Source organism: Poecilia reticulata, linkage group LG17 (genome assembly GCF_000633615.1).
Source record: "Poecilia reticulata strain Guanapo linkage group LG17, Guppy_female_1.0+MT, whole genome shotgun sequence".
Lineage (NCBI taxonomy): Eukaryota > Metazoa > Chordata > Actinopteri > Cyprinodontiformes > Poeciliidae > Poecilia > Poecilia reticulata.
The window spans coordinates 5,688,947-5,698,614 of record NC_024347.1 but is presented as its reverse complement, the minus strand read 5'-3'; the positions used below and the strand labels follow the sequence as shown (position 1 = coordinate 5,698,614).

Genomic DNA, 9,668 nt, shown 5'->3' with positions numbered 1-9,668 from the left:
TATATATATTCTCAGGAAACTACTAAATATATATATATATATATTCTCCAGAGAAGACTGTTCATCAAAAGATTTTTCAAAACGTCTCAGCCCTTGGTGTTGCACGAAATAGGTCAACGATTTACAGTTTTACCCACATTTGCTGACTTGGGAATGCGACCTGTGGATGATTTTGTCAGGGTGTGGCTCATGTCCAGTTTTGTTTGAGGGGGGAGTTAAGGTGGGGGGGCTCTTTGCAGACAGAGAAATGGGTGTTTCTAAAAGAGCAAACAGTGATTGAGTAGTTGCAGCAGCGGAAATCATTCAGGAACTTTCAGAAATCATCAGATTTTACTTTTAATGTAATGGCAAGGCATCGATGTTTAGCTCTCACAACTTATAAACGGATCTGAAAAATCGATACCGTGAAATAAGAAAACAGTGTGATTTCTGTTGATGCTCTTATTTTGAAATGTAACCGGACGTTCTCTGTTAAGATGGGCTGAAGGAGAAGTTGGGGAAATGCCACAAATGTCGGACTGGCTAAGACAAATATGCCTGCCGTTATTATATCGAAGTGCTTAAGGTGTAGCTAACCCTCCACGTCTTCTGATACTTTGGGTTAAAGCAGCGAGATTGTGAAACTAAAAGCATAAATGAAAGTTTGATATGCCAGAGAAGTAGGGTAGCGATATTTAAAAAGAAAAAAATGGAGGCGTCGCGTTCTCGCGCTCAGAGGAGACGACTCGACGTAGCAGTCCCAAGTTTGAGTCCCGTCCTTGGTTCTCTTGCTGTATGTCTTCCCCTTTTCTCTCGGCCACATTAGTGTAACAAAACAACAACAACAACAAAAATTAAGAAAGAAAAAGGAAAATGACAGACATTAAGTTCGCCCAATCAGCTGTCTCTTGAGAAACACCTTCGTTGGGAAAGGCCTACTGTGACTGCAGACATTACCTACTTGAGTTCTCTGTCTCTAGGCGAGAGATTAACACTCAAGCAGGAATATATATATATTTTTTTTCTCTCCAACTAATTATGCAAAAGTTTTGCTTTATCTAATTCACAGTTTTGCCTTTGTTCAGGCATAATTAGATGAGAGTTTGGATCCACACCTTGAAGCAATATCGAGATGGGCGACTAATGAGCTGACAGGGGAGCGGGAGCAGAGAGGGGACAGTATCGATGAGTGCAAATCACCATTTTTCGCACGTTCCCTTCCTCATAAGTGGCTCCGGAATCAGAAAAACCAGGACTAGCTGGCGGCGGGGAAATTATTTGATTTATTGCACGTGACAGTCGCATTTGAGGAGAGCATCTGCAGGCCCCCCGATCACCGTCCCTTCTGGATTCCGTGCGGCTTGGCGTCGCCTCAGATGCGCTGAATCAATTGCGTCCACCCACACTAAGCTTCCACCCCCAAACTAATATGTAGGTGAAATTAATGCCTGTGGGACATGCGCATGTTCTGAGCTGAAGCTCGCTGATTGGAGCCGCTTGTAATAGCAATGGAAATGTATGCAGATAATCATCGGGCTCATTTGGGTGTGTGGCTTGCTTATGAACCTGCTGTTGCTTTGTGAAGACGGGCCTGATTCTCGTGAAGCGGGAGGAGAACCATGAGAGCCCGAGCGCTGACGGTCAAATTTGCTCATCAACCCGTTTCGTTCCAGTGCGAGGTAAAAAATTAGCAGATATTTCACGGTCTGGCCCTTTGAAGGTGGCGTTGCTCGGCAGAGAACTGAGGAATGGCAGCAGAAAGATGATTGAGGAGAGGAGAGGGGTGGGAAGGACTGGATGAGACGGCTAAGCAGTCTGGAAATGGATGGAAGTTGACGGGTTGGAGGGTTTTTCAGGGCTGGAGAAGAGTGGAAATTAAGATGGAGCACAAAAATATTTATTTTTCCATGTTTAAAGGGGCAGTATTATGTAAAATCAACATTTTTTTAGCTTTACATCATGTTATATTGCCACATCAAAAACATACCGTGTTGCCTTTATTCTTTCATGCATGTTTGAGAAATCCTTGAATCTCCTTTGGCAAAAATTCAGCTGTACAAAACGCCTGGTTGGGGCTAGCTCCGCCTTCGAGGCTCAGCTCCTCCTCACAGCTGCAGTTTCTAGCTTCACAGCTTCCGCCTCACAGAGAGACTCCCCCACTCATCTCCTTCAGACTAGCCAGCAGCAATTAGCAAACACCTGATGAAACTGTTCATCTACTCAGCTATTTCTCAATGCAACGCTGGTAAAAACATTATTAAGGGGTTAATAGAGGAGCCATGCTGTGATGACTTCCTGAAGACGGAGTTTCAGAAAGAGCCAGCGTTTTTAAAGAGACAGAGAACCAATTTCAAGGTGCTGCTGTCCAAAGTCAAATTTCTTTTAAGTCATTTTTTGATATTTGTAGCATTTTTATGACAGATGAAGGTAACATGGTTACTTGATTGTGCTATAAAAGGATTGTACTTGTCTGGAAAATAGACATAACTCCCTCTTGAACGTGTATTCTACTGTTTTCTTCCATCCATCCATCTGACCCATTCTTTTATTTTTCATTTGTCTGTCCATTGATCAATAATCTGTAACTATTCCTTCCTTTTTGTTTTGTTTTTTTCTGTCCTGCTATAAAATCATGTTGAACTTTTGGATTTTCGCTTGAAATCTTGGTAAAAAGACAAAAACAAAAAAATGTCCTGAGACCTCCAGCTATTCGTGTCCGGCGCAGCCTGGAGACACACGAAGGAACCCCGACTGGAGAAAACCAGGCAAACGCCCAATTCTGCTGGTTGTTGTCGGACGGCGTCGAGGTCAAGGTTTATCTGTGCGCAGGGCTGCGGGAGCACACTGAGCTCATTAACGGCGTGTGTGGAGAATATTATCCAATGATGAGAACTTCATAGGAGGTCAGCCGAGGATCAATATTAAATCCTATCTCATTTATAATCCTGCTGGGCAGAGAGGCTCCGCGGGGCTTTGGCTGCTTGAAGGAAGACGCCGTCTGTCAATTTACCTTTAATACCAATATGAATAAATGGAATGACACACAAATGCTTTGAGATGAGATTTTTTTGTTGTTGTCTGTTTGCAATGCAGTTCAGAGCAATTTTTTATTTTTATTTTTTTTCCCCGGTGTCAGCAAATGCACTAAAAATACTCAGATGACGGCTGACGAGGCCTGACCGCAAAGCACTGCCACACGCACACGGAGGAATGTGATCAAGGGGAGTATTGACATGGAAGCAATATGAAATTATTTGTTTGAAATCAATTCATCAAATGTCCGTTGGATCTCCTGGCAGATTACTGCGGCGTCCTCGTCTATTTTAAGGAGCTTTGTCTGCTCTTATCTGCCATCGTTACCCTCGTTCACACACCATCCTCAGATCAAGCGTTTGGCTTTGACTGCCTTACAAAAGTATTCATACCCCCAAGAACGCATTTACATTTGCTCATGTTCTTTGTGGATTTTATGTGCACAACTAGATGGCAAATAAAAGGTATTTTTCAAAGGTTTTTGCGAATAAAAACCAGAAAAATGTGGCGTGCGTTTGCGTTTAGCCCCCCTTTGTTTTCTTACGCCTGAATAAAACGCAGCGCAGTCGACTACCTGCAAAAAACAAAGTCTTCTCGTAAACAGCCCGTGAGTTTAATTTCGTTCCAGTATAGGTCCAGCTCTTCTGCGACGGCCTCAGGAGTTCTGTAGAACTTTAGAGAACAAACGGCATCGTGGAGGCCAAGGAGCACAGCGAGCGGACAGGTCTGGGAGAACGCTGTTCAGGCAGGGTTTGGTTATTAAAACACATCTCAAGCTTTGGATATTTACAGAGCTCTACATTTTCTTGTGTATGTGCAAATAGTTACAATTAGAATGAATTCTATTTTAATTGAACTAAAAAGCTGGTTTCTTATTGTAATTCAGACGTCATACAAAAGAAAGGATCGTCTTCAAGAGGTATTATGAAGGAAAGAATATTTATTTATTTACCATATTTTCCACACTATAAGGCACACCTAAAAACCTTCAATTTCCTCAAAAGCCGACAGTGCGCCTTATAATCCGGTGCGCCTTATATATGGACCAATATTGAGCCACAACAGGTCTAGCAACTACGGTAAGCAGCCACCGACTTCATTTTCGGCATAGTAGAAGAAGCGCGTGGTGCATGCTGGGATAGTTGTCAGACCGCTGGTTTGTAATCTATTAATAAAGTTTGACTGACCTATCTACCTACCGACCGCCTAGAATCAGGTCGTCTGCATTTAGCACCACGTTCTCCACGAACATGCTGGGCGCGAACGGAGAAGGGTGACCATCCACGCCCCTGTCGCGAAAGGCTCTCCTCACCGACCGGAGTCGGACTGTTTTGTTGACATTCCCTTTAGTTCAGCTCCATCTAGTGGATGCATAACGTCACTGCAGCTTCTACTGTGGCGTCTGTTCTATGCGCCTTATAATCCGGTGCGCCTTATAGTGCGGAAAATACGGTATATATCATGAAAATATTGTGTGTCAAAAATTATGTATCCTCTTCGCAGTAAACAGTGTAAAAACCTTTATTGAAGCATTTTTTAGTACTACAACTAAACCCTTATGATCTTTTTTTATTGGTATTTTGGACCATTAAACTTTTCCTCCAAGTCCTGTGATTTGATTTCGTTTGGGCTATTTTGCTAATAAACATTTGGGAAAAAATGTCAGGCTGGTAGAAATCGCAAAAATTTTTTTTTACAAACTATTGACCATGGGGAGATGAATACAAATGCACACCACACTTTATAGATTTTGATTTGTAAAAGTATGTTGAGAACTGTTTATTTTCCATTGACGTCAAAACTATTCTCCACTCATGTCACAAAAAATTTCTGCTACTGTCAACTCCAGTTTATTTGTGCCACACTTTTCAGCAACAAGACTGTTCAAAGTGCTGTACACCGTAAAAACATCACACAGTCATCAATTATGAAACAAGCAATAAATGCCCATCATCAAATTACTCAAGCAAATATACATGATAAACAGGTGGGAGTTTTAGCCTTGATTCAAAGGAACTCAGTGTTTCAGCTGTTTTGCAGTTTTCTAGAAGTTTGTTCCAGCTAAATCCTGCCTCTCCATGCCTGGTAAGGTGTTGTTAATTTTAACTTAAGGGGTTACACTTTTTATAAGCATCTGCTACAAAACCCAACAAGAAACGCTTCAGGACGTCAATTCCCTGACGCAGCTGCAAAACAAACAAACAAAAAAACAACCCATCCCAAACCCTTTATTTATTATTTTTATGCTCTCCCAAATCTTGGAATTTAACCTTTCCTGAGCCAATTAGGCCGTGAGAGTAATTTGAAGTAGCTCACCGAAAGGCCGCCCGCTGCCAGCCCATCGAACAGCGAAGGGAGACCGTAGGGGTCCAGGTTCCCAGAGGCTGCATGTGTAATCCAGTCTAAGACGCATGCAAATCCCATCGGTGGGCCGCACACAATGGCCAGTCTGTGTGGAGGAGGGAGGAAGGAAGCAGAGAGATGGTGAAAGCTGGAAGTGCTGTGATGGCTCTTAGTAGAACAAGACAAAATAAAGTTCCCAGACTGGTGAGAAACTATTTAAAGGGGCAGTGTTATGTTTAAAAAAAAAAGAAGACTTTTTTTGAGTTTCACATCGTGTTATGTTATTCCCTCACCAAAAACATACCTGGAGTGTTGCTTTGACTCATTAGTGCATGTTGGACAAATCCTTGAATCTCCCGTGGCAACCATTCAGCTGTGCAAAACGCCTGGGTGGACCAAGCTCCACCTTCAAGGACAAAGCTCCTCCTCAGAGCTGCAGTTTCCAAGCTTCTGCGCTTCAAAACAGATTCTCCGTCCTCCGTGACTCCCCCACTCAATTCCTACAGACTAGCCAGCAGCCGTTAGCAAACACCTGGTGGATGTGCACGTCTGCTGAGCTCATTATGTGTGCCACTTCTGAGTGCAACACTGGTAAAAACGTTCTTAAAGGGTAAATAGAGGTGAGATGTTGTGATGACTTCCTGAAGGCGAAGTTTCAGAACGAGCAGGAGCTTGTTAAAGAGACAGAAGTCCAATTTCAAGACGTTAAATTATGAAGTCAATTTTCTTTTAAGTAATATATTGATATTTGTAGCATTTTTGTAACAACTGAAGGTAATGATGATTGTGCTACATATGCCTGGAAAATACATGATACTGCACCTTTAAACATCAGCATAGGTAATCTAATAAATGAGGAAGAAGAAAAAAGCAGTGTTACCCGTATTCTACTAATTTCTTCTCTGAGTGCACTTCTTCATCTTTGGCATATGAAAACAAAAGTAAGCAACCTGCGATCCCGTGGGAAATTAAAAATCTTCGTCCGATCCCAGTCAATTAAATGAAACGCACTTTTTTTTTTCTTGTACTTATCCGGCCCCAGAAATCTATTTTTGACGACGTTCACTTCAAATATGCCCTTCAGAAAAGCTTGAAATCAGAGCTCTGAGGTGAGAGATGCATGGATTACTCTCTCTTTTCTTTCCCAGACGCAGAGAAACAGAAAAGTTTCTTTCTGTCTGTCTCGATCTTATAGATTCCTGGGATTATGGTGAACGGCGAGGAGGAGGAGGCTCTGCTCCTCGTGTGAAACATTGGATTAGGTCGCCGTGGCGCCTTTTGTCTCTCCTCCTCCAATGGCGTCTTTCTTAATCGTCTTTATAAGTTTTGTTTGAAGAATCTTTCCGCATCCCTTGAACCTTATTACATTTCGACAACTTCATACGTGTGTGTCTTTATTCCCCCGAGCCAGCACCCCTGGTCCATTGAGGGCAGACCACAGCCCGGCGGGGGGCCTTCACTCCAATTTGCCGTCGTTTGTCACCATTTGTTGGACCTGACAAACAAAACGTTGGGCCCAGCTCGCCTCCCGTTTGGCCAAGGCACACACGGGATCAGCTGCTCCGATCCCTTTTAGCAGGATCCCCTTCTTCCTTTCCCCCTGTTAATAATCCTGCTGCTCATACTGGCAGGGGCGAACACGCGCTTAAAATAGCATCCCGTCTAATTACCTCATTCCATCTGACATTAATATTGTAGCATGTTGCTGCTGCATTATTGAGGGTGTGTTTGTTTTGGTGTGTGAGATGTTAATTAAAAGATACAGTGGGAGCTGCTGCTGGATGACAGGTTCTTTATATCCCAGAGTCAGGGGGCTTTCATCCCGTCTCCCTGTCTATTGTTCTTCCAGGCAGTCATTTTTTATTTTTTATTTTTTTGCTGCTTCTGAGTCTAAAACATCTCTATTACATCCCCCTTTGATTTCAAGGTAACTGTGTAATGCACTTTAAAGCCTATTTTTATGATAAACTGTAGCTGGAAAGACCTCCATTTGCAGGGCTGAGCCGCGGAATAAAGCCGAGATGTTAAAGGCTGATACGGCTGAAGGACGGTAAACCTCCTGCTCGGGAAGATGGCTGGGACTGATGTAGTTCTCGGTGGGTTTAGCGGGAAACTGAAACATGTTAAATGGCCCCTCAATGCCATAAAAACACAGGAAGGTCAGGGAGGGTAAGGACCCGCCTCCGGATGGTTCGCAAACGGACAAGCTGTAAACTGGAGGTGATTTCTGATGTGTGAATCTGCAAAAAAAAAAAAAGATCATGTGTAGTTAATGTCCTACAGTACCTGTGGTCTCTACATTCAGATTTGGCAGTCCCACAGTACGAACGAACAGCTAGTCCACGATGCGAACATTGGCTGACTTTCCATCGAACATAAAATTGGACAAATTGAAATTACAAATATAAATTTACTTAATGGAAACACGGTGATTTTGAAAAAACTTATTTATTGATTGAAACATTTTTTTTTCTGCAGTGAATTTTACAAAACTGCAGTGGAAACAATTTTTTCGCGTCATGCCAGTTTGTATGCCACAGCGAAGCGTCTATTTGTAGGCACTGACTGCATTTCCATTCCAAATGTACACAAAGTTTCATTATTCTGCTAATATAAAACACCTCGCAGTTTTGCATTTGTGTTGTTTTCATTAAATAAGAAATGAAATAAAAATCACACTTGTATAAACCTGTTTACGCGATAAATCACAGTTTGGACAAAAACAAGAACAAACCGTCGTCCTCTTACCACTTCCTGTCATCTTCTTTATGGTTTTTACCAGTAGTAACATCCAGTTATAGATCCCATTACTCGTGTGATGCGAAAAAAGTGTTTTTATTGAAGATTTGCCAAATACACTAATTTCGCACAACTGGTAGATTTTCGCTGAAAAACTACCTAATCATAGCGCAAAATACTTTTTTCGAAAAATGAGGCATTTTCATAGCTTCAAGTTGTGCAATTTTATGGTTAATGGAAACGCAGCTACTGGCCTCCTTGGACAATACGCAGCTGGCTCCACCAGCATCACAGCATCACAAAGTTCAAAAGTTGAGTTTGTAATTTGAAAGCGTTGAATCCACAGCTCCTCTGCAAAATCACAAACGACAATTTTCCCCAATACGCCGCATCTGTAAGCGCCTCCCTGGTATGAAGCGCTCGTTGCTGCGACGCCTGAATAAAATATTGACATCTGATGGTTTAGCTATTAGCTTTAGCCTCCAAGACCAACAGATCAATGAAGATCCCATAAAGGTTTTCTACTGCAGATGAGATATAGACAGAAACTCACTTGAAAAGGACAGGAAGGAATGAATCCAATCATTCATTCAGTGTTCGTTCCTCCTGTCTCTGTGTTTTATCTCTGCGATAAGGTAGCAGGTGACCGTGCCATTAGGCTGAGTTAGCCGGCTGCTTCTCTGGTCAATCAGGCCACGGTGACAAACAAGTTGGCAAAGAATTAGACACAAGGCTCCTTGGCACGGCAGCTCAGACTGCCTCCTTTCAGCCCCAATGAGGGACAAAGAACAGATGTCTGGTTTAAAGCAACAGAGTTCCTCTTGGGTTGCAAATTTGCTCTCGTTTGAAGCTAGCCCCGAGACAGATCTCATTTTCTGCCCCTGTACCAAATACATGCATACCTTTATTCACTTCTTGAAGACTCTCATTACGTGGAATGAAGAGTGTCAGATACGGAGGAAGTTATTAGGAGAGAGCAGCAAGCCCATCATAATTGGAAATATTTGTGCTGAGATGAGCTTTATATCACCGACGCTGGTTTAGGATCTGACCTCTTGGCTGCTGCGTTTGTGACCCAGAGGGCATTACAGTCCGCACTCATGATTTATTGAAAACACACGGGTGAAATAACGATTTTGTCACAAAGTTCAAATGTTGATGTAGTTGGGAAATACTATTTATGTAGCAATAGCTTAATGATATCTAAGCCATAGAGCTCCAAAGCTGATCGATAAGCTGAACTCTTGTACATATGTAATAGAAATACTGCAAGAAAGATTGACTAAGCGACATAGAAGATACAATCAGCAGCTGAAAGTAGTTATCGGTGACTGTTTATGATCTGCAGTTCTGTTTCGTCTCAGATTTTTCTAAATGTAGCAACAAGAAAATCTCTAATCAAATCAAATCATTACAGATTTGTCCTTGATAGAGAGGTAATGGAAACTGATAAGTGATAAGGGAGAGTTTACTTTATCTCCTTTATTTTCTCATAAATCCCTCATTTTCCATACGATTACAAAAGAAACATACATTTTTCCTCCTTTCGGCATTATGGTCCTCAGAAAAAAAGT

The 9,668-nt window shown here is 42.2% G+C and overlaps 1 long non-coding RNA gene across 2 annotated transcripts in view; it reads right to left on the bottom strand.

Moving 5' to 3' along the window:
- LOC103479063 (uncharacterized) overlaps positions 1-5,487 on the bottom strand; it is a 12,425-nt gene extending 6,938 nt beyond the window's left edge. For both annotated transcript variants that reach the window (XR_001777464.1, XR_535889.2), the window contains exon 1: positions 5,329-5,487. This is a non-coding gene — a long non-coding RNA (uncharacterized LOC103479063). The remainder of the gene's footprint in view (positions 1-5,328) is intronic.
- Positions 5,488-9,668: the final 4,181 nt, after the last annotated feature.